A 26005-nucleotide genomic window follows, 5' to 3' on the forward strand; every position below is an offset into this window, starting at 1 on the left:
GCCAAAAGAGGATGAATGATCTCTTCTGCTCCGCCAGGGTAAGTCACTCTTCTCATCACTCTCAGCTCATATACTCACAAAACCATCACAAATCCGCAGGGATCTCACTCACTGCCAGCTCAAGGGAAATCACAACTCACTCTCTCACACACGCCTTCATCTGACCTGCAGACTGTGCCCTCATCCCATTCATGGCACCACTCACCACCCACATATGCCAGGCATCCTCATCTGGCCTGGCAGGCATCATGCTTACAGTCTCCAACTGTCTTCATGCAGGACAAGCTGGCACACAACAAAAGGAGAGGGCCCAGACTGGTGGAGGAATGCCCGACCTCAACGTCCTTTGAAAATTCAGCTGAGCATTGTGGATGTGGACCATTCGTGTGCTGGCACTAAGGTTGGATGCACTCAACCAAGTGAGGATCCAGCAACATCCATCAGGCAACCATGCTATGAGTGAGTTCTCCTGTTCCACAGTCTCCTGCCATGCACTAATTATCTCTCCTTTCTTTCACTGTCACATGTGGGAATCAGCTGTGGGGATCCACGAGCCAGGCCCTCGACTCCAGCCTCAAGGACACCACAGTAGAGGAGTTCGCAGATGCTGACATTGAAGGCCTGTCACAGCGCTCACCCACACCCTTCACCAGCGCAGAGACACACACTTCAGTGGAACCTAGTTCAAGAGTAGCCTCGGGGTCACAATCTGGTGAGCACATCACACTGTCTGATCCACAACAGGTGGAGGCAGGGACATCCCAGAGTGCCGGCACTCGGAGGTTTCCTGGAAGCCAGAAATCCACAGTGTCCAAGTCAGATGATGAGCTCTGGGCTCAGTCATACCTCAGTTGCTGGATCTGCAAAGGCAAGCTCGGGAACATCAGGAAGAGATGTCCACTGCACTCCTCAAATTGCAAGGCAAAATACAGGAATCCATCTGCCTTCAGTCTGAGGTGATAGCACCAACAAGTCAACACACTGAGGTCAACACTGGTAGGGTGGCAGCCGGCATGGAGACCTTGGTCCAGGACATCGGTCCTGCACTGATGCAAGAGCTGCACTCCATCGCTGAGGCACTTGCAGCATCTATTAATGTCAATGTAAGAGGGGGTGGCGAGGCATCTCAAGCGCACTCCAGCTGCCTCTTCCTCTCAAGGAATCAGCCAGGGACCTTTGGGCACCCATAGGGAGGAGGGTCAGTAGGTGCACATCCCGGGGCCATTCATCCAAGAGTGACCTGCCCATCTGAACCTGCTTTTCCTGTGAGCCCAGCAGCTCCAGTTCTGCAGGCTGAGGAGGGTGCCACTGCCACGCAGCAGGACCCCGAAAGCAGGCTGGGGCCTTCCAGAAGACCCCTGCCAAAGACATCACAGACAACAGGGCATAGCAGTCTATAGAAGTGGCTGCCTCCACATCCACTGTGGATGTCGGGGATGCACCAAGACGTAGTGGCAGGGTTAGGGAGGTCAAGAAGATGTAGTTGCACAACATGGCACGGGTGTTAATCACTTGTATGTAATGTTGACCATTGTAAATACACTCCCAAGAATGTCTCCTTGTCTATGGTTCCTTGTTATATTGAGCAGTGTTCATGTCAATCAGACATGAAACTTTGTGTCCTGCACAAAATGAAGGTAAGTGTCGCAGTCCAGGGCCTCTCCCCTGTGAAGTGTGTGGCCTTCTGATCACAGTGATTATCCAGCTTCAAAGTCACTCTCCAGATCAGTTGTGCCTGAACATAGATGTGGCTTGTGTTTGCTGCAGGAATCTCCTACCCAAGCATCACTGGGTTCCATGATGTTCGCTGTGTGCTCTCAGCACCATCCCGTCAGCATTCCTGACAGGTGGAAGTGTGGTGCTGAAGGGAACATGTGATGAAGCCTGCCAAATAAGCCTGACAAGTTGTCCTAAAGTCCATGTGCCCGCTGCATCTCTGCAGTGTCTCCATGATATCGCCCTCTTCACAGAGTGTAAGTATGCTGCCCTCAGCCAGACAGGTGTCAGATGTTCCCAGATACATTGTGAAGATCTCAGGGCTATCTTCACTGCATCTCGTCACCATCCTCCTGGAATCTTGTGGCAATGAGGGTCTCATAGGCACGCATGCCTCGTCTGGCCAATGTCATGGCCTCATCACCTTCATCCTCCCTTTCCAGGACGTCATCACCCTCATCCCCTTCGACTTTCCCCTCATCAGAGGAGGCATGCAAATCTTCCATCCCCATACCATCCAGATTGTGTTGCGTGCAGCAAGCTACGATGATGCGTGACACCCTCTGCTGAGTATACTGGTGTGCTCTGCCAGACCTGCCCATAAGACCATAAGACGTAGGAGCAGAAGTAGGCCATTCAGCCCATCGAGTCTGCTCTGCCATTCAAAGATCGTGGCTGACCTGATAATCCCCAATTCCACTTTCCTGCCTTTTCCCCATAATCCTTGATTTCCTTCCTGATTAAAAATCTGTCTATCTCAGCCTTGAATATACTTAAAGACCCAACCAATACAGCCCTCTGCGGTAAAGAATCCCATAAATTCACTACCCTCTGAGAGAAGAAATTCCTCCTCATCTCTGTCTTAAATGGGCGCCTCCTTAGTCTGAGTTATTACCCCCTGGTCCTAGACTCTTCCACAAGGGAATCAACCTCTCAGCATCTACCCTGTCAAGCCCCCTAAGAATCTTCTATGTTTCAATAAGGTCACCTGTCATTCTTCTAAACTCCAATGAGTTCAGGCCCAACCTACTCAACCTCCCCTCATAAGAAAATCCCTCCATACCCGGGATCAACCTCATGAACATTCTCTGGACTGCCTCCAATGCCAGTATATCTTTCCTTAGATAAGGGGACCAAAACTGTTCACAGTATTCTAGGTGTGGTCTAACTAGTGCCTTGCATAGTTTTAGCAAGAGAACCCTATTTTTATACTCCAATCCCTTTGAAATAAAGGCCAGCATTCCATTTTCCTTCCCTTTTACCTGTTGTACTTGTATGTTAGCTTTTTGGGATTCATGCACAAGGACTCCCAAATCCCTCTGTGCTGCAGATTTCTGCAGTTTTCCTCCATTTAAATAATATTCAGTTCCTCTATCCTCCCTGCCAAAGTGCATAACCTCACATTTTCCCACGTTATATTCCATATGCCAAGTTTTCTCCCACTCATTTAACCTGTCCATATCCCTTTGTAGGCTCTTTGTGTCATCTCACCACTTGCCTTCCCACCTATTTTTGTGTCATCCACAAACTTGGCGATAGTATATTCACTTCCTCATCCAAGTCATTAATAGATATATTGCAAATAGTTGTGGCCCCAGCACTGATCCCTGTGGCACTCCACTAGTAACAGGTTGCCATCCTGGAAATGTCCCCCTTATCCCAACTCTCTGTCTTCTATTAGTTAGCCAATCCTCTATCCATGCTAATGTTCTACCCCCAACACTATGGGCTTTAACTCCTCTCACTTCCTCCAAATAAAAGGTGTGGCTATGGGTACCCGCATGGGCCCCAGCTATGCCTGTCTCTTTATGGGGTATGTGGAACATTCCTTGTTCCAGTCCTACTCCGGCCCCATCCCACAACTCTTTCTCCGGTACATCGATGATTACTTCGGTGCTGCTTCATGCTCTCATCGGGACCTGGAAAAAAATTTATTAATTTTGCTTCCAATCTCCACCCCTCCATCATCTTCACATGGTCCATCTCTGACACTTCTCTTCCCTTCCTTGACCTCTCTGTCTCAATTTCTGATGATAGACTGTCCACCAATATCCATTACAAGCCTACCGACTCCCACAGCTACCTCGACTACAGCTCCTCACACCCCGCTTCCTGTAAAGACTCCATCCCATTCTCTCAGTTCCTCCGCCTCCGTCGCATCTGTTCTGATGACGCTACCTTCAAAAACAGCTCCTCTGACATGTCCTCCTTCTTCCTTAACCGAGGTTTTCCATCCACGGTCGTTGACAGGGCCCTCAACTGTGTCCGGCCCATATCCCGCGCATCCTCCCTCACGCCTTCTCCTCCTTCCCAGAAACATGATAGGGTCCCCCTTATCCTCACTTATCACCCCACCAGCCTCCGCATTCAAAGGATCATCCTCCGCCATTTCCGCCAACTCCAGCATGATGCCACCACCAAACACATCTTCCCTTCACCCCCCCTGACAGCATTCCATAGGGATCGTTCCCTCTGGGACACCCTGGTCCACTCCTCCATCACCCCCTACTCCTCAACCCCCACTTATGGCACCTCCCCATGCCCACGCAGAAGATGCAACACCTGCCCCTTCACTTCCTCTCTCCTCACCGTCCAAGGGCCCAAACACTCCTTTCAAGTGAAGCAGCATTTCACTTGCATTTCCCCTAACTTAGTCTACTGCATTCGTTGCTCCCAATGCGGTCTCCTCTACATTGGAGAGACCAAACGCAAACTGGGCGAACGTTTTGCGGAACACCTGCGGTCTGTCCGCAAGAAAGACCCAAACCTCCCTGTCGCTTGCCATTTTAACACTCCATCCTGTTCTCTTGCCCACATGTCTGTCCTTGGCTTGCTGCATTGTTCCAGTGAAGCCCAACGCAAACTGGAGGAACAGCACCTCATCTTCCGACTAGGCACTTTACAGCCCTCCAGGCTGAATATTGAATTCAACAACTTTAGATCTTAAACTCCCCCTCCCCTCATCCCCACCCCATTTCTTTCCCCACCCCCCCGCTTTTTTTTCCAATAATTCATATAGATTCTTCTTTCCCCACTTATTTCCATTATTTTTAAATCTAAAACTAAAACCTTTAGTCTTTCCACCCCACCCCCACTAGAGCTGTACTTTGAATATCCTGTCTTCCATTCTTAATTAGCACTTTTCTCAGACAAATACCACCACCTTCAACACCTCTTTGACCCTTTTGTCTGTGACATCTTTTGATTATCTGCTCATCTCCACAATCACCACACCACACCCTCAATGTCTCTCTCTCCACGCCCCCCCCCCCGCCACCCACCTTAAACCAATTTATATTTCTCCCTTCTTCTAACTATGCTTCAGTTCTGCCGAAGGGCCATGAAGGCTCGAAACGTTAACTGATTTCTTCTCCGCCGATGCTGCCAGACCTGCTGAGTTTTTCCAGGTAATTCTGTTTTTACTATGGGCTTTTATCCTACTAAGTAGCCTTATGTGTGGTACCTTATTGTACGCCTTTCGGAAATCCAAATATATTGCATCTACAATTTCCCATTTATCTATCCTGCTTGTTACCTCCTCAATGAATTCTAATAAATTTGTCAGGCATGATTTCCCCTTCGTGAAGCCATGCTGACTCTGGTTGATTATATTATGCATTTCTAAATGTTCTGCTATTACATCCTTTAAAATAGACTCCAACATTTTCCCAATGACAGCTGCTAAGCTAACTGGCCTATAGTTACGTATTTTTGCCCCCCTCCCTTTTTGAATAAGGGTGTTACATTGGCAGTTTTCCAATCTTCTGGGATTTTTCCAAAATCTAAGGATTCTTGGAAGATTGCTACTAGCACATCTACTATTTGTGTAGCTACTTCCTTTAATATCCTAGGATACAACCCATCAGGTCCAGGGAACTTATCAGCCTTTAGCCCCATTAGTTTCCCCAGTACTTTTTCTCTAGTGATAGTTATTGTATTTATTTCTCCCCACATTCCCCTTTTGCTCCTTGATTATTTAGTTTTTTGGAATGCTATTAGTTCTTCTATCGTGAAGTATTTATTCAACTCCTCTGCCAATTCCTTGCTGCCCATTTTATTATTTCCCCAGCTTCATTCTCTAAGTGGCTTATGTTCATTGTGCCCCCTCTCTTCCCTTTCATATATTTAAAGAAGCTCTTACTGTCCATTTTTATGTTACTTGCTAGTTGAGGCACTGGAACATCATTTTCAGGATCGCTATGGTGTACTCCACCAAACTCCAGGATGCGGCATGGACCTCGTTGTACCTTCTCGCATCAGTAGTCCAAGACCGCTGCACAGGCATCATCAGCCACGTTTTTTGTGGGTAGCCCTCGTCCCCAAGGAGCCAACCCTGCAGCCTGTGTTGTCCCTGGAAGATGTCAGGGACCTGAGACCCGCTGACGAGATACAAGTTGTGGACTATTGCAGGGTATCTTGCACAAACATGCAGACCAGCTGAACATTGAGAGATTGGAAGCCTTTGCTGTTCACATACTGGACTGCTTGTTGCTGGGGAGATTTAAGAGCTAAATCAGTGCAATTCTTGGCATCCTGGACCTGTGATAGCCCAGATATCTCAGCAAATATCCCAGCACTCTTGCTTTCTGGCTCGCCTGATCTCTGCTGAATTTGAATAAGTTGTCTGCCTTGGAAACTGGTGACCTCCTGGGTACATATGTGAGTGGAGGCTTGCAAGATCCTGCACAGATCCCCAGTGGAGCCCTGGAAGGAGCCACTGCCATAGAAATTGAGAGCAGGGGTAACTTTAACTGCCATTGGCAGTGGATGCCCTCCGAGTCCCTGTGGTGTCAAATCCTGCAGGAGGTGGCATATGTGAGTGACCAGTTCCCTTGACATGCATAGCCATCGGCAACACTGGTTCTCGCTCATTTGCAGGTAGAACATGTGCCGTCTATAGACCCTGGGTCTAATGAGGTGCCTATGATTGACGGCTCTATGTGGTTCATCCTCTTTGTGTGGAGGAGGCCCTGTCGTCCCTTGGCCTTGAGGGTTCTGCTCCTCCCTTTGGTGAGACACGTGCCTCTGTCACATTCTTCTCTGTCTTCTCTCCTGCCTATAAGCAGTGAGGCTGACAGTGGGATCGCCAGGCTCCATCCTCCTGATGGTCTCCTCACTGCAGTATCAAAGAGAGAGATGGAGGGTCAGCAATTGTCTCCTACGAACCACTCTTAATCAAGTCATCACCTGCAACTGCCTCTCAAGGCCCCTTAACGCATGCTGGAGTGTCCTGACCACTACATGGATGCCCAGTGTTTAGTGCACCTGATAGTTGACCAAAACCCCACCCACCACCGGCCCACACCACATGACCAAGTGGTGGCAGCTCTGGCCACTCGACTGCATCCTGAATTCTCATCTCAGATGCTGGCATTGTCCTGACCTGCACTCCAAGGCTTTGCGGTTTGCTTGGATAAAGAGGCTGGCTTTTCAATGTCAATTTAAACATACTGGAAGGGATTAGGAGCACATCCTTCGGTCAGTGATTCATGACCGCCTTTCCCAAAGGGGTCCTCAAGCTTGCCCAGTCACCCATTGACTCTGCAGCACCATAGGATTCATTTGATTTTGAAGGCTAAATGCGAGGGGTTAAAAGTAGAGGGGCAATCATTGGCACTCTCGGGAATTAATGCTGATTGAGTGGGCACAATCGCTTGAGAAGCCTGACCTCAAGCATATCAACTGAGCTCAGGACAGACAGTCTCAGCTGCGTAAGAGTGCTCACCTTTGACGTGGTTTTCCATTTGCCCGGCCATTTGCTTCCCCCCCCCATCTACCACCGGCATGCGTTAGTGTTCAACCTTCAGTCTGTGCTGCCGTGACCCCCCTTGCACTGTTGCCCTAGCCCTGAGGTTCCCTTCTGTCTGGCACTGTTGCCCTAGCCCTGAGGTTCCCTTCTGTCTTGCACTGTTGCCCTAGCCCTGAGGTTCCCTTCTGTCTGGCACTGTTGCCCTAGCCCCAAGGTCCACTTTTCTGTGTCACTGTTGCCCAAGCCCAGCACCATAATCCAGCCATGAAGAAGCCGCTGCGGAGGCTTGCTTGTGACATGCCTGAATCCGTAGAGCCACTTCCTTGCATTGGGATCATTGTGAGCGCTGCGCCAAGTTGTGTGCACTCATCTCCACATTGCCCTCAAACTTCAGGTCACCTGGTGCACGCCTTTTGAAGGCAGTTGTAAATCACACTGTTCTAAAATCACACTGACATGGGGGGCTGATTCTGGTGTGTGGCCACAATACTGATATGCGAATGTATTCAAATTAAGGTCCCAACATCCGACAGCAGGAAATACAGGCAGCCATTGACAGGGGGAAGGGACAATTGCTTCCCGGATTTACACCGCCGGTAAATGTGCCTTGGCCTTCTCGCGAGATTTTCTGGTATTGCCACTGAACAGGCTGCCCCAATTGGTCATGGAAAATCCCAACCCAAGCCTCTCACAACTTTCAGAACACCATTTCAAAGATTCTGTTTTCACAGGTTACCCATTGGAATAAAATCAACACCAGATATCTTTCAAAGAACAAGTCAAATCTTTTTGAGGGCTTACACGGAGTTGTTTGCCTCATGGATGGCATGGGTCCACTCAAGCTGAGCATGACCTGAGAGTGAGAGTAGTGCTGAGAAGGCTACAAGAAGCAGGTTTGACATCAACATTAGGCGCGCGTTTTCACAGTTCAGGTTTCTTGGTCACATAGTGAATGCATCAGGAATCATAGACGCATAGACTCATAGACATCTGCAGCACAGAATGAGGCCATTCAGCCCATCATGTCCATGCCGGTCAACAAAGATCTGACAACACTAATCCTATTTTCCAGCACTTGGTCCATAACCCTATGGCAACGCAATATCTAAATACATCTTAAATGATATGAATGTTTCTGACTCAACCACCCTTTCCAGCAGTGAGTTCCAGACTCCCACCACCCTCTGGTGAAACAAAATTCTCCTCAACTCCCTTCTTAGCCGTCTACCTCTTACCTTAAGTCTATACACCCTGGTTATTGACCCCTCTAATAACGGAAAAAGTGCCTTGCCTTCCTATCCACCCTATCTATGCCCATCATAATCTCATACACCTCTATAAGGTCGCTTCTCAACCTTCATTGCTTCAAGGAAAACAACCCCAGCCTATCCAATCTTTCTTCATAGCTCAGACCCTCCAGCCCAGGCAGCACCCTGATAAATCTGCTCTGCGCCCTCTCCAGTGCAGCCACATCCTTCCTATAATGTGGTGACCAGAACTGCACGTAGTACTCCAATTGTGGCCTAACCAGCGTTTTATACAGTCCCGGTATAACCTTCCTGCTCTTGTATTCTATGCTTCGGCTAATAAAGGCAAGTATCCCATATGCCTTCTTAACCGCCTTATCTCCCTGTCCTGATATATTCAGGGATCTATGGATATGCACACCAAGGTCCCTCTGATCTTCAGTACTTTCCGGGGGTCCTACCCTTCATAGTATAATCTCTTGCCTTGTTAGCCCTCCCCAAGTGCATTATCTCACACTTTTCTGGGTTGAATTACATTTGCCACTGCTCTGCCCACCTGACCTGTCTATTGATACCCTCCCGAAGTTTACAGCTATCCTCCTTACTATTTACCACCCCACCAATTTTCATGTCATCCGTGAACTTCTTGATCATAACTCCTACATTTAAGTCCAAATCATTTATGTACACCCCAAACAGCAAGGGCCCCATCACTGAGCCCTGCGGATCCCCACTGGAAACAGATTGCCAGTCACAGAAACGCCCCTCTACCATCACACTGTGCTCCCTACCTCTCAGCCTATTTTGGATCCAACGTGCCACTCTCCCTTGGATCCCATGGTCTCTCACTTTCTTGACCAGTCTGCCACGGGGACCTTCTCAAAAGCCTTGCTAAAGTCCATGTAGACCACATCAAATGCATTACCTTCATCAATACTCCTGGTTACCTCCTCAAAAAATTCAATCAAATTTGTCAAACACGACCTTCCCTTAACAAATCCATGCTGACTATCCCTGATTAATCTCTGTCTCTCCAAGTGCAGATATATTCTGACCCTCAGAATTCTTTCTAGTAACTTCCCTGCCACCAAGGTTAGACTGACTGGCCTGTAATTCCTGGTCTATCCCTGCCTCTCTTTTTTAACAACGGAACAATGTTAGCAGTCCTCCCATTGCTCTGACACAGTTTTTTCTGCAAGTAGCTGCTCCCAGTGCACTTGGGCCAAATCGTAGCTCATATTAGTAAAATTAGCCTTTCCCCAGTTTAGAACCTTTATTCCCAGCACAACCTTACCCTCTTCCATAACTATCCTAAACCTAACAACCTAACTGAGTCATGGTTACTATCTCCAAAATGCTCCCCTACTGATATGTTTTCCACCTGCCCGGGCTCATTTCCAAATATTAGGTCCAGAACTGCCCCATCCCTTTTTGGCCTCTCTATGTATTTGCTGAAAAATTTCTCCTGGATGCAACTTTAGAATTTTGCTCCCTTCCTACCTCGTACACTAAAACTATCCCAGTTAATATTTGGGTTGTTAAAATTCCCTTTCATTATGCCTATTATTCTTACACCTCTCAATAAAGGTTGATCCATTGAAGACCAGAGTCATAAAAGAATTTCCAGCTCCAAGGAGCATTCCAGAGTTACACAGGTCCATGAGAATAGTGAATCAAATAGCAAAATTTCTAAAAAAAAATCTTAACAAAGGCCAATGGGCTGATACGCCAGTTGTTACGCAAAGACAATGAATGTTGCTGGGAAGAAGCACATCAGAAATAATTCAAAAAAATCAAGGAGAGGTTGATGTCATCAGAGATATGAGCACATTATGTTTGGAGTTACCTACAGTAATAGCAGCAGACTCATCCTCTACAGGATTGGGGGCAGTACTTTTTCAGGTACAAAGTGCTGGAAAACACAGATCTATCTATTATGCATCACGTTCATGCACAGAGACAGAGAAGAAGTACCCAGCAATTGAAAGGAAAGCATAGCAGTCACGTGGACATGCAAGAAATTTGCAGACTACGTCTTAGGTCTTCAGATTATGATAGAAATAGAACACAAACATTTAGTCACAATTGAATTCGCAAGAGCTTGCAGCGAGGCCATCCAGAGTTCAAAGATTTAAATTAAGATTTATGAGGTTTGATACTCATACAGTGTATGTTCAAGGGAAGACAACAGAGCACAACAGATGCATTATCATGCATTGAAACAGAGAATCCAGCAAAATGCAATATTGAATTTACAGAAAAAGTCAAGGACTTTGTTATCATGGTAGTCCATACATTACCAGCAACAACACAAAGATTGATTGAAATCAAAGAGGCTTAAAAATCAGACAAGGAATGTAAGCAGATCAGAGAATCTTGCATTCGCGGATGGTTAACATGTATACCACCTAGTCTTGAGACTATATTTCAAGCAGCGAGCACATCTGATAGTGACGGATGATTTACTGGTACATGATGATAGAATGGTCATCCCAAGAGCATTGATATTTGAAATCTTACAACACCGAGGTCAAGGTCATTTGGTTATGAGCAAGCGCAGAGCCAGAACATGGTAATCAGTTTGGTGGCTGTGCCTTTTGAAGTCACTAGAGAAATGATATCCAGATGTGTTATATGTACAAGTCGCAGAGCAAGATAATTATCAGATCTTCGACAGGTTTGGATCAGAGGTTAATCAAGATTTGTAGAAATAGTGGAGAAATCACCGCACCTGAGATCATACATTGTCCAGACAGAACAGAGCACAGTAAGAAGAAACAGAAGAACTTTGATCACAATTGAGCAGCAGAGTGAAAAACAGAGGCCAGAGAGGTCACAAACATCAGAAATGAAAGAAGGCACTGAAGCAGGTGATCATGAGCCATTGTGTTATGATATGGCAGGTGGGCCAAATCCACGAGGGAAACTTGGTCGCACAATCACAACGGTTTTGCTATTCATATTTGTTATGAGGTATGTGCACTAAATTCAGAAATAATAAGGCCACCATTTAGAGATTTTAAAAAACTTAAGTTAAAATATTTATTTATTTCCAGGAATGTGAGAGCACGTTGAAGTCTGATCAAAGATTTGGGGGAGATGTAGTATATTGGAGTATGTTAGACTAAACTCCAAAAAGGGTTAACTGTAATACTCTGTGATGTCATAGAAGGAAGTGACAAATAATCATGTGATGTGACACCCCTTCTCCTATATCTTTCCTCTGTTGCCCAGATGGATGGAATGATCTATGCCTACTTGTCTCCCTGTGGAAGCAAGACAAACACCTGCAATGGCTTCTTTGCCCAAATCCCACACCATTACCACAGGAGTCCCTTATGGCTGTATCCTTGGCCCCACCTATTTCTCATCTAATTCTTATCCCAGAGCGATAACATTCAAAAACACAGGGTTGAATTTAATAGCCATGCGAGTGACCCCGTTTACTGATCAGAGAATTGATGGCAACCACACCTGAATCATTTCTGGGAGCATTTATGGGATTAATTTGGAATTCAGTAGACTATATGCAAGAATGCGAAAGTTCTGTCTAGAAATTCCCCAATCAGTGCTGGCATTTAAGCTACTAAACTGTGCCAAGGTATCGAATATTGACAGACTTCTAGTTTTGATGGGAGTTAAATTTGCGGAAAGACACAACACTGCTAGAACAGATGATAGAAGCTCTAAAAAAAATTCCTCAAGAAACATTCCTTTCCAGCAGCGTTCATGGTGCAATAGGGTCATTCAGCAATAAGACATAAAATGGAGGATACAATGTTAATGGGATGGCAACATCATCTAGAAAAAGGATGCAGGCGATAATAGGAAAGAAGATTTGTAACTAGAAACACTGAGGATGGAAACACTTTTGACAGTTATGACAGGAGAAATTTGGGGAGTTACAACAAAAGGATGAGCCTCGTAAATGCCCAGGGTTTGGTCAATCGATGTTTTAGATGTGATTCAAAATACGATTATGCAATGAACTATCCTAAATGATATAATAAGGTTTTCAAAGTTAAACATGGAACAGGAGACGCAGAAGAAGAAGATTGGGATATTGACCAAAGAGAGGGCATTGTATTAGTTACAAGAAGTTTCAGCCCAGTGATGAATGTCTTGGTTGCAGAGTCCTTCAACTGTGCAGTGCTAGGTAGAGGATGCACGTCTACAGTCTGTAGAATAGACTGGTCAAAATGCCACTTGGACTCCTTGAATGACAAGGACTGGAATAAGGTTAAGGACTTTGCGAGTTCCACCAGTTTTAGATTTGGAGATGATAATACCCTAAAAGAAGGGTAGTGATTCCCTGTTAGATAGCTGGAGTCAATCATTTCATTAGTACGGATGTAGTGTCTAGTGAAATACCTTTACTGCTGAGCAGGCCATTGATGAAGAAAGCGCAGATGAAGCTGGACATGGAGAACAACAAGGCTATTATATTTAGAAAACCTGTAGATTTGCAATTTATGCAATCTGGACACTATTGTATTCCTTTAACGAAACCTAACTTTCCTACTGAGGAGATTAAATAAGTATTATTAGTGTCAGGGGACAGGAATTTAGAAGACAAAAAGCTAATTGAGTTAAAATTTCATCCGCAGTTTGCCCACCCTTCTTTGCAAAGATTAAACATTTTGCTAAGGAATGATTAGTACACTAAACTTATAGAGGAGGTAAGTGATAGATGTGATTTTTGTATGAAATACAGAAGGACACCTTCGTGGCCAATAGTGATCCTACCCTTAGCGAGCCATTTCAATGAAGTTGTGGTGACGGATTTAAAGGTGTGGGGTAAAGAAAAGAACATTTTTATTTTACATTTCATAGACTTGGCCACAAGGTTTAGCCAGCCGACAATCGTGCACAGTAAAGAAAAGAAAAGAAAATAATTGTGGATAGTGTAATGAAAAATTTGATAGGGACCGGATTGGGGCCACTGGCAAAATTCCTCACTGATAATGGAGGAGGAAATTTGTTAATGGTGAGTTTCGGGATATGTGCGAAAACATGAGTATAATAGTTATGAATACAGCAGCAGAAAGCCCTTTTTAAGAGTGTGTGAAAGGAATCATGTAGTGATAGATGAGATATTTCGGAAAATATTGGCATATGGACTAAGCTGTAAATTAACATTAGCTTTAGCATGAGCTCTCCATGCCAAGAATTCACTGCAGATGGTTGGGAGCTATAGCCCAAATCAGTTGGTTTTTGGTAGAAACCCAAAAATTCCTTCAGTCCTGAATTATCATCCCCGCAGCTTGGGAGAGAATTACAATTAGCTCCACCTTTTCTGAGCATTTAACTACACTACATGAAGATAGAAGAGTGTTCCTTAAAGCCAAAGTTTCAGAAAGAATTCAGTGAGCTCTAAGGCACAATGTATGACCATCAGAAACTTTTTTTAACCAGTGAGACATGGTATACTATAAAAGAGAAAGATTTAACTAGAGGAATGGCCTGGGAAAAGTTATACATAGAGATGGTAAAGCAGTCATTTTACAGCATGGGTGTCAGACTATTCAGGTACACTCATCAAGGTTAGCTGGCACAGATTACTAATCTGGGTGTCTGGAAAGGGTTGTAGGAAGGGATGAGGAACCATGTCCTTCTCATACCCATATGTTGCATGACTGTGAAGACCAGGTGGTTGAGGTTAACAGGGTACCTAAAGATGGACACAGTACTTCAGGCGAATAAGGTGAGGTGATTTGTCCCAGGGGACAACTGCTAAAAGCAGGCACTAAAGTTACATACTTGCCAGAAGGGGCCAGTCAATGGAGGGATGCGACGATTATAGCTAGAGCAGGGAAGGTCACTGGAAAATATAGAAACTGGTTAAATGTATGAGATAAAGGTCAGGAGGTTAGGCCTATGGATTGGGAACATGAAGTACAAACGTGGAAGGCACAAAAGTGTAGTATCACTTCAGACAGTAGGTCTGGGAGTGAACACACCTCTAGAAAGAGATTGCAAACTATTGAAAGAACATCTATAAATGGGAGAGGGAGGTAAATAGCAACAGCCCGGGGTGTGATAGAGGATGGAGGTTAACAAGGTCAAGGAATATGGCACAGACTGGTAATGCTACAAGGAGCAAAATCCCATGTGATCGAGAAGTCTTAGTAGCTTCAAACAAATTAGACGATAAATTAATAAAGGATGCCAAACAGCAAGAACTACATAGTTGGAAAGAATTTGGGGTATACACAGAGATGCCAGATAGGGGACAACCAGCTCTATCTTATAGATGGATATGCATGGAAAAGATGCTTCCTGATGGGATTTATAAGGCTAAAGCCAGGCTAGTGGCTCAAGGATTTGAAGAAAAATTAGGTGACTAAGACGTAAGAGTAGATTCACCTATGGCAGGAAAAGTTATTCTGAAGATTTTTTTGGCTCTGTTAGCTACAAATGCTTGGGAATGTAAGTTAATTGATATTAAAGCTGCCTTTTTGCAGGGACATCAACTTCAAAGGGAAATTTTTCTCCGTCCACAGTCCAAGTAGGGATTGGGACTTTATCGCTTCTGACTTATGCGTTGTAGATGATGGACCCCACTTTGACTTTGGAGACTCAGAAGGTGAGTTACTCGCCACAGAATTCCTAGCTTCTGATGTGCTCTTGTAGCCACAGCATTTATATGGCTGGTCTAGATCAGTTTTAGTAATTACCAGATTGTTGATAGTGGGGGCTTCAGCAATGATAACTCCATTGAATGTCTAGAGCTGATTGCTAGATTCTCTCTTGTTGGAGATGGTCATTGCCTGAGACTTGTGTGATGTCAATGTTACTTGCCAATTATCAGCCCAAGCCTGAATGTTGTCTGGATGGACACAGACTGCTTCAGTATCTGTAGAGTCACAAATGGTGCTGAACATTGTGCAATCATTAGCGAACACCCCCACTTCTGACCTTATGATGGAAGGAAGGTCATCAATGATGCAGCTGAAGATGGTTGGGCCTAGGACACTACCCTGAGGAACTCCTGCAGTAATGTCCCTGGATTGAGATAACTGCCCTCCAACAATCACAATCATCTTCCTTTGTGCTAGGGTACGTCTTCAACCAGTGGAGAGTTTTCCCCCCGATTCCCATTGGCTTCACTTTTGCTCGAGCTCCTTGATGCCACATTTAGTCAAATACTGCCTTGATTTCAAGGGCAGTTACCCTCCATTCTTGTGTTCAGCTCTTTTGCTCATGTAATGGACCATGGTTGTAATGAGGCCAGGGGCTGAGTGGCCCTGGTGGAACACAAACTGAGCATCAGTGAGCAGGTTATTGCAGAGTAAGTGCCACTTGATAGTACTGTTGATAATGCCTTCCATCACTTTGCTGATGATCGAGAGTAGGCTGATGGGCCTGCAATTGGCCATGTTGGATTTGCCCTTTTCTTTGCGGACAGGGCATACCTGGGCAATTTTCCACATTACCAGGTAGATGCAGTGTTGTAGCTGTAGTGGAAAATCTTAGCCAGTGGAGCGGCTAGTTCTGGAGCAGAAGGTGTCTGTACTATTGCCGGAATGTTATCAGGACCCATAGCCTTTGCAGTAGCCGGTGCCTTCAGCCATTTCTTGATCACGTGGAGTGAATTGAATTGGCTAAAGACTTGCATCTGCAATGCTGGAGACCTCTGGAGGAGGCCGAGATGGATCATCCACTCAGCACTTCTGGCTCTTATTTTGCTATCATTTGGAAACTTTGCTGACAATATCTCCTTCCGAGCTAAAATAATAAAATGACAAGGCATTCTAGACACCTAGGTATCCTGTACATAAACTCTATATACCGTGAAAGTCTCCTATTTAAGATATTTTCTACATTTTAAGCCAATTTTCTATCCAGCACCATCCTTCATTTTCAGTGCCACCTTGTTTTTACTCTAATGGCCATTGCAGAACTAGTGAAAAGCTTTCAGAAAGTCCATTTTATGTCATTGTTTTATGCTACATACGTGTGTTTATGTTCATAAATGTTCTGATTGACTCTTTTAGAATCATTTAATTTAAGGCGCTTAACCAAGACCATGGAGTAGATATAATTTCTTTTGATATTACTGAGTGGCATCTTTCATTGAAGAGATGAGAAGTAGAAGGTCTGTCTTCACGAACTGCATGATATTCTTAAAAAATGATTGCCATTTGCAAAGCATATTTCTTAAGCATTAAAAAAGCTCCCAAAGATGCACTTGTATTAGTGATCAGTAGAAAAGGCTTCCTTAATGGCAACTCATATTCGTCCAGTGATTGTTAAGCCATCAAGATCCAAAGGGCCTCCCATTCAATCGCTACCAAATGCAACAAAGCTAGCAGTAGGGACATTGTAAATAAAGAAGATGAAACACAACCTGGCACCTTGATTCTGCTCTATATCCTGTGAATGTTTGTTTCAGATGAGGAAAGGATCAAGCTCAACTGTGATGCCTACCAAAATCAGGTAGCCTGTCAGTGCTACCTAATGATAGGATTGCTGGACATGTGGTTAGACATACAGTGGGGTATGTGATGTCCAGGGAACCATTCCTCAGAGGAGGAGAGGAGGTCAGTGAATGTAATAAAGAAGGGGATAAAGACATTTTAATGCAACCTATTTTGAGAGGATTACAAACTGACATTCTTACTAGCATTTTGAACTGTCTGTTTACTACATCTTCTAATGAGGTCTTTGAATTTATCTGGATTAAGTAGATGTTGTGGACTGTTTCCATTTCCAACTATCACTTATTATAATAATTAACCAGATTTCAACCAGAGTTAATTTTTAAACATCTGAATGACAAATCATCAAGATAAATTAGCAGGGTGAATTTTATGAGGTCGATAACACTGAGGTTTTAGATACCTGCTTGCTTGTCAGTAACTGATGCTGGTGCAGCTCAAAAGATTAAATTCGGACAGGTGGCCCATTCGGCCCAACTACTTAAATTCACTCTGTGGACTAAAATTTTTAACTTTAATCAGAGTTGATTTTTTAAAAATGGTTAATTTTGATTATAAATTTGATATGAAATATGTTGGAAAAATATCATTACATTTAAATTTAAAGCATACTTCAATTTTAAAAAGATCTAATTCTAAACTACTGAATTTAATGTTTTAGGCCTGGAAATTGGATTGCTCCCGAATTTTGTTCGATGCGACTGCCACTGCATGCGCCGAGAATTTTTTTTTTTGGCAGGATCATAGGAATTTGGTCCACTCACGTTATTTGTACGTTATCAGTGAGCTGCTGGCCCCAGTTACAGTCCTACAGATGGCGCGCGGTCCATGAGGTAGTGGTAGCTGACAGCTGGGATGCAGGCCGATGTCAGTAGGTAGTTCTGGGTCGTGCGATTAGGAGAGAGGATGGTGAGGCAATCCAGGTGAGAGTAAGGCAATTGGGAGAGCTGGTGAAATAATCGTAGAGTGGGGAGGTGGAGTGGTGAGGCAATCAAGGAACGGTTGTGAGTTGGGAAGGAGCAGTGTTTTTTTCCCCAAAAAATATACTTATTCTTAAAATTTGTAAAGTTACATTACAGAATAGTTGAAATTTGATATTACATGCAGTGCAATATCAGTTTCCTTTAATACATAAGGTGCCTCAGTACACTTGCCATTATAGGTTATGGGTAGGCTGGCAGTGGCCTGTGGTTTTCATTTGGAGCAAGGAGGACAAGTCCTGAAATACTTTCCTAAATGTGGACTAGGAACAGCCCTGCTCCTCCTGGAACCACATTCAAAGTATAAAATTTCATACTTTTTGGTAGTATCTCCAGTGCTCCTGAAAGACTACTGATTTGGCCACAGTGCATTTGAGAAAACTGAGCATAGCATTTACGGGAGCTGCTGCATTTATTCATACCCAAAACGAGCATTAGCGTCCTGTTTTGCATTGGCAATGGGCCTAATATACTTTAGGATGATTCCCTGGGCAAGTACAGGCTGTGTCACACTGCCACACAGGCTGGACACGTACACATCACATACCATAATGGACTATTCAGTGCCAGGATCTCACCCAAAAAATAAGTCCCTGTGCAATTAACTTCCTAAGCCACAGATTTTACTTTTAAGGTTTGTTTAATTGCTCAATTTGCATTTTGCCTTCGACTGTACAGGGTGGAGTTGCATTACCATTTTTTTTCCATACAGAAGCAGTATTGGAACAATAATTTTTAAAATGCCAGCTGCACCGAGGGTCACTTGCATCATAGCAGTGTCCATGTTTAGACCAGTAATAGAAGGAAATGTTTAGTGGATGACACAACTTCTGCAGTATATTGTCTTTCAGAGGTGATCAACATGCCTCATAGTCAAGGAAAAGCCTTCTCACATTGCAGGTCTCCAGGGAAAGACTTTCTACTCAGCTGAAGAAGGAGAACTCATACATCACTTCTGCTTTCAAATTACGTTTTTGCAGCTGTGAGCAAAGTACTGGGTTTCTAGTGATAGATCTCTGGGGTATTGATTCCACAGAATCACCAGGCACAATGCTTTAGCACTGAGAAAAAGATTACCTAAGAATTGCATTAAAGGCCCTGCTTATATTTTGCCAGAGTACTTTTAAACATATCCAAAGAGTGTGCATCAGGATTAAGTTTACATTGTAATGCATTCATTTATAGGGTTAGCTGTAAATAAGAATGTAAAAGGTAGGAGCAGAGGTAAATCATTCAGCCCTTTGGGTCTATTCCAATATTCAATATAATCATAGCTGATCTGCTACTTCAACCAGATCTTCCTGCATCACCCCTATCCCTAATTTCCTTTGTAGTTTAAAATTTATCAATCTCTGCCTTGGATATACTCCAGGAATATTCAAAACCAAATGTAATTGTTTTGGGGTTACTGCATTGCACGTGGAGGTCTAATTGGAGCTATGCAGAGTTGACTATGCTCAGGTTGGAAGAAATGAAAAACAAAATGGATAGAACTTTGTAAGGAGAAGGATATTAATTTATAATTGACAAATGTTGTTGACTTCCGGTTAAGACGAGCAGCTAGATAACACTGTTAGCCAATTAGAAGGGACAAAATGAAGCACAATGTGATCATTAAAAAAAAGCTGACCCTTGCATATTAACCCCATTTCATTTCTAGCACACAAACTTTTTAACTATCACTTCCTCAAAAAGAAATATGGCTATTCTAAACACAAATCAATCTTGGCCACCTTCTCTGGAGTAGTATTTTAGCCTCAGTAGAGTTAAAATTATCACCAGTTCTTGACATAGTTTTGGGAATCAGGTGCATTTAGTGTGCATGAATTCATTCCTGCATTTTGTTTCTTTCATGTGTTGTATCCCTTCCAGCTCACCCCTTTTTTGCTCCTTCTGCTGCCAAGATGATTGTTACTTTTGCCTCTTTCTTCCAGATACACCATCCTTAAATGTTTGCTTGTTTCTGAGGTCCTGTTGGCACTCCTATGCCTATGAGCCACTTGAAATTTCTGACTTACCCAGACTACTCCATGACTCTAGGAACCTGAATCAACTTGTTTCAGTGAATGCCCCATTTTCATGTCTGGAAAATTCCCTTCTTCATCTTCTAGAGCCAATTCTGCATCTCAGTAGTCATCTGACCCAATTCTTCAAATTCCACAGAGCATCTCTCAGCTCCCCAACTTTTTCCAAATTGCCAGGTTTCTCCTCTCTCTCCCCATGTTTCTCAAATTATCATTCTCATTTTGTGCTGCTGAGTTCACTCACATTTTTTCTATTTCTGACCCAATACAGAATATGTTTACTTCAGACTTTGTGTACCCAGCAGTCCATCAAAATGGCCTTGGTCTTTCTTTGAACTCTTTGAACTCTTTCCTGAATTCATTGCTGTTGCTCTGGATGTTAGTTCTACCTACTGCAGCAAAGCAAACAGCCACATCCTGTGAAGGCAAAATATTCCACTCTCAGAGGATGGACAAATGATTGAGTGGAAAATCTGGTTGCTTTGGGGTTAGGAGGGGGGGTGGGTGGCGGGGTGTGGAGGTGGGAGTGATAGGGACAGAGTATTCCATCACGCTCCTGACTTGTCCCTTGTAGATGGTGGAAAGGCTTTGGTGGAGTCAGAGGGTGGATTACTCATCACACGATTACTAGCCTCTGACCTGCTCTTGTAGCCACAGCATTTACATGGCTAGTCCAGTTCAGTTTCTGGTCAATGGTAACCCCCAGGATGTTGATAGTGGGGGAGTCAGTGATGGTAATGCCATTGAATATCAAGGGGCAATGGTTGGATTCTCTCTTGTTGGAGATGAAAATTGCCTGACACTTGTGTGGCATGAATGTCACTTGCCACTCGTCAGCCCAAGCCTGGATATTGTCCAGGTCTTGTGCATTTGGACATGGATTGCTTCAGTATATGAGGAGTCGTGAATGATGCTGAACATTGTGCGAACATCCCCACTTCTGACTTTATGATGGAAGGAAGGTCATTGATGAAGCAGCTGAAGATGGTTGAGCCAAGGACACTTCCTGGGGAACTCCTGTGGTGATGTCCTGGAGCTAAGATGACTGACCTCCAACAACCACAACCATTTTCCTTGGTGCTAAGTATGACTCCAACCAGCGGAGAGCTTTCCCCCTGATTCTCACTGACACCAGTTTTGCTAGGGCTCCTTGATGTCACACTCAGTCAAATGCGGCCTTGATGTCAAGGATGGTCACTCTCACCTCACCTCGGGAGTTCAGCTCTTTTGTCCATGTTTGAGCCAAGACTGTAATGAGGTCAGGAGCTGAGTGTCCTTGGCGAAACCCAAACTAAGTGTCAGTGAGCAGGTTATTGCTAAGCAAGTGCTGCTTGATAGCACCATTGATGACCCCTTCTATTGCTTTGCTGGTGATGGAGAGTAGACTGATTTTTTTCCTCTGAGGGTCATTGGAGTGTGGAATTCTTTTCACAGAAAGCAGTGGAGGCTGGCTCTTTAACTCAGCCTTCAATAAATTTAGATTTTTGTTGGACTAGTGAGTCAAGGATTATAGGGGGCACACAGGAAAGTGGAGCCAAAGCCACAACCAGATCAGCCATGATCTTATTGAATGATGGAGCAGGCTCAAAGGCTCAAATGGCTTACTCCTGCTCCTAAGTCCTATTTTCCTCAAAGACCAAAATCTATCAGTAACTGTTGTTTTTGAAATACACATATAAAAGATTAAATGTTCATGATAGAGATCAGTTAATGTGACAAATGTCAAAGGTATAAGAATTTGTTAATCTCTAAAGTTTAATCTTCTTCGAGTATGTCCATTTATCAGAAAATAGCAAAGGGACATTTAGGTATCTGAGAGAACTTTCAGGCCATTTAATAGAAGTAGTAAATAATGTATTTGAGCCAAAATATGTGATGCATAGTACAAAGGAAGGCACTATATTATATTTATTATTTGGCAGACCTTAAGAGACTCATGGCAACAATCCCATGAGTTGGCAGTGCATTTTATTGTTTATTTAAACTATTTATTGAAAACCATCAAACTGCAGAAAATACATTAAAACCTCCGGAAAAAAAATTGGAAAAAAGACAAGAAGATTGAGTTCAATGCACAAAGGTCCAAAGCACATTGTAAAGCTTTAGTACCAAGCAAAAAAAAAAAAAATGTAACTGAAGGACATGACAGCGAAGGTTTTAAAGTGCTAATTTGAAAAATTGGGGTGAGAGCCCTTATCCCTAAAGTGCTAGATGCCTGGCAAATTGAAAATACATCTTTTACACCTATGCAATCTCAGCGTAATAAAAGTACATAGACAGCAGTGTGCATAAATTGTAACTTATGCAGCATACCCTTAACAGTCTGTAAAACCCTTGTATGGCTTGAACTTCCTTCATGGACGTATCCTGTGAGTCGCAGAATCCTAATCTTATGTATTTTAAGAATTTATAGCCGATCTAATTAGAATATGTAAAATGGGTGCCGGTCCACATAATTTTCCCGCATGATGCGGACATAGTTGACACAAAATCAATTAGACTTCAAGGTGCTGGGTTGAGTTTCTGAGGAGGCAGCTATAAATATCTCCCTCAGAATAAGGCTGGAGAGTATAAATTGAACAGTGTGAAGCTCTCTGTCTTCAAATATCAAAGCAATTCATTTCAACAGCCCTATACAGATTCTCAATTGTCTCAAATGTTCTTCTAATAACAGATGGCAAACTTTCATGATGAAAGCAAAATTAGGCCATCAATTTAGGTGATGAGGGTTGGTAGGCTCTTCCTGAATAAATTGAATCAGGGATGGATTGGCTTATTCGATCCCATACCTCATGCACAGACTGTCAACATTGCTCAGGATGGTGAAGCAGTGCCGTAAGAAGTTCAATGACCTGACCAGGGCAGACAAGTTAAGGCACTCACCCAGCTGTCCTTTTCTTCTTTGTCCACAGTGAATATCATGCTCAAGTCTCCTGTAGAACTGCCTGATCAGTGACTTTGCACCAAATACCCCTGAAGAAGCAGAAACATATCTGCCTTGTACTACTAAAGATTTTTTTTCTCTTATTTTTGCTAGAGAAAGAATGTGTACAATGCTCAGGAGAATGTGCAGATTGGTGTGAAGACACATTGGAGGTGTCCCACACTCGTTCACTCTCCCACCAACCCACAAGGATAAGGCAGTGGAGCCGCTGGGCTATCACAGTTCTATGGCAATGTTACAAGCCAAGTTTGGAGAGGAGGATCTAGAGGTAGATGTGCACTTGTACACTTTCTGACTATCCAAGCTCCAGCACTAGGATTGGAGATTCCTTCACCCATTTCTGCATGGGGCATCTCAACACTGGCAAAGTCAGCTACTGTAACCCTCTACATTCTCTTTCAACAGACCATCCAAGATACTAGAAGGCAGCCATCCTAGAGAAAGGGTTGAAAAGGAAGAGGAACAGAAAGTGGAGGAGGAGTAAAGGGCAGGGCAAAGGGAGGGGAAACAGCTATCACAGGAGGTGGAGGATGCAGTGTCTGGATTACTGTTAGTCCTCAAAGTTGACTATGAGGAGTAAGTCAAAAAATAGACCTTCACACCTCCACTCTCTCCTGATAATTGACATTGCAACATACTTCAAGTCACCCCCAATCAAAGTCAGAGCCAGCTGGCTCTCCTCAACTGGGTATCAGCTCAGCCACATGTAATCAGAATAAGTGAGTGCCTCAAGACCAGGTGAACATTCCAGCAGTCGAGTCTGGTTGCAGGAAATGAGGAGACTTTGAGGAGGTGGAGGTATAAAAAGTAATTATCAGTGATAGAATCACCAGATTGTCACAAAATTCCATCTGGTTCACCTAAGGAAAGGCAAACTACCCTTTTTTTATTCATTCATGGGATGTGGGCTTCGCTGGCTGGACCAGCATTTATTGCCCTTCCCTAGTTGCCTTTGAGAAGGTGGTAGTGAGCTGCCTTCTCAAATAGCTGCAGTCCAGGTTGTGTAGATACACCCACAGTGCTGTTAGGAAGGGAGTTCCAGGTATTTGACCCAGTGACAGTGAAGGAACGGCAATATATTTCCATGTCAGGATGGTGAGTAACTTGGAGGGGAACTTCCAGGTGGTGGTGTTCCCATCTATCTGCTGCCCTTGTCATTCTAGACGATAGTGATCGTGAGTTTGGAGGTGCTGTCTAAAGAGTCTTGGTGAGTTTCTGCAGTGCATCTTGTAGATGGTACAGACTGCTACCATTGTGCTTCAGTAGTGGTGGGAGTGAATGTTTGTGGATGTGGTGCCAATGAAGTGGGCTGTTTTGTCCTGGATAGCGTCAAGCTTCCTGAGTGTTGTGGGAGCTGCACTCATCCAGGCAAGTGGAGAGTATTCCATCACACTCCTGACGTGTGCCTTGTAGAGGATAGACAGGTTTTGGGGAGTCAGGAGGTGAGTTACTTGTCACATGATTCCTAGCCTTTGACCTGCTTTTGTAGCCACTGTATTTATATGGCTAGTCCAGTTCAGTTTCTGGTCAATGGTAACCTCTAGTATGTTGATAGTTGGGGATTCAGTGATGGTAATGCCACTGAACATGAAGGGGCGATGGTTGGATTCTCTCTTGTTGGAGATGGTCATTGCCTGACACTGCTGTGGCGTGAATGTTACTTGCCATGTGGCAGCCCAAGCCTGGATATTGCCCAGGTCTTGCTACATTTGGACATGGACTGCTTCAGTGTCTGAGAAGTCACGAATGGTGCTGAACATTGTGCAATCACCAGCGACGATCCCCACTTCTGACCTTGTTGTTATGACACAGCAGTTGATAAAGGCTGAGTTGTTTAGATTCCAGAGGGGAACTTGAACAACTGTCATAACCTATATTTTTAATTGGTACGTTTGAGATGCAGCTCTGAATTCAGAAATGAAACCACCAATCCTCAAGAGATTTTTTATATAAACTAAATTAAACATTGATTAGTTTAACAAGAAATTAAACACATACACATTTCTACAAATTACTACCATAATAACTTTTAAACAAATCCCCAGATTAATCACTCCTTGGTAAATCTTCACCAAGGCAACAATAACCCATAGATTTTAAACAGATACCAGGCAAAGCACATTTGACCTTATAAATTCAAAATGATCTGGTTCCTTTGCAGACACAGTTGTAGGCTTACAGGCTGCTTGGATCTTACATGCCTCTGACCTACACAGACAAAACTCCTTTCTGTTTAAACTAGCTTTCCCTTTGAATATAAATTTTCATTGTATCATTAGGTCTTTGAATGACGCCTCTTCTAACAATAAAACCCCTTTCCGAGCACCAATTTTATTAGTAATATAAACACAATGCTTGGTGTCTCCTAGCCAGGTGCAAGATTTTACTCCCTTCTTTTGCATTTGTTGAATAAACCATTCAAATGTACTCTTTACCTTCTAGCCTTACATTTATCCAATTAACATCTTAAACTACTAAAAACTAAAGTACCCAGACGAGCTGGCTTTAATCCAATTAAGCCACACACAGACACAAACCCTACCACAAGTCCAATTTAAAAATAATTTCCAATAACATTATACATATTAAAATCTCTTGTTGACACTTATGGTGGAAGGAAGGTCATTGATGAAGCAGCTGAAGGTGATTGGGCTGAGGACACTATACTGAGGACCTCCTGCAATGATGTCCTGGAACTGAGATAACTGACCTCCAACAACCACAACCATCTCTCTTTGTGCTAGGTATGACTCCAACCAACGGAGAGTTTTCCCCCTGATTCCCATTGAATCCAGTTTTGCTCGGTCAAATGCTGCCTTGATGTCAAGGGCAGTCACTCTCACCTCACCTCGGGAGTTCAGCTCTTTTGTCCATGTTTGAACCAAGGCTGCAATAAGGACAGGA

Source organism: Cetorhinus maximus, chromosome 7 (assembly GCF_964194155.1).
Source record: "Cetorhinus maximus chromosome 7, sCetMax3.hap1.1, whole genome shotgun sequence".
NCBI classification, from domain to species: domain Eukaryota; kingdom Metazoa; phylum Chordata; class Chondrichthyes; order Lamniformes; family Cetorhinidae; genus Cetorhinus; species Cetorhinus maximus.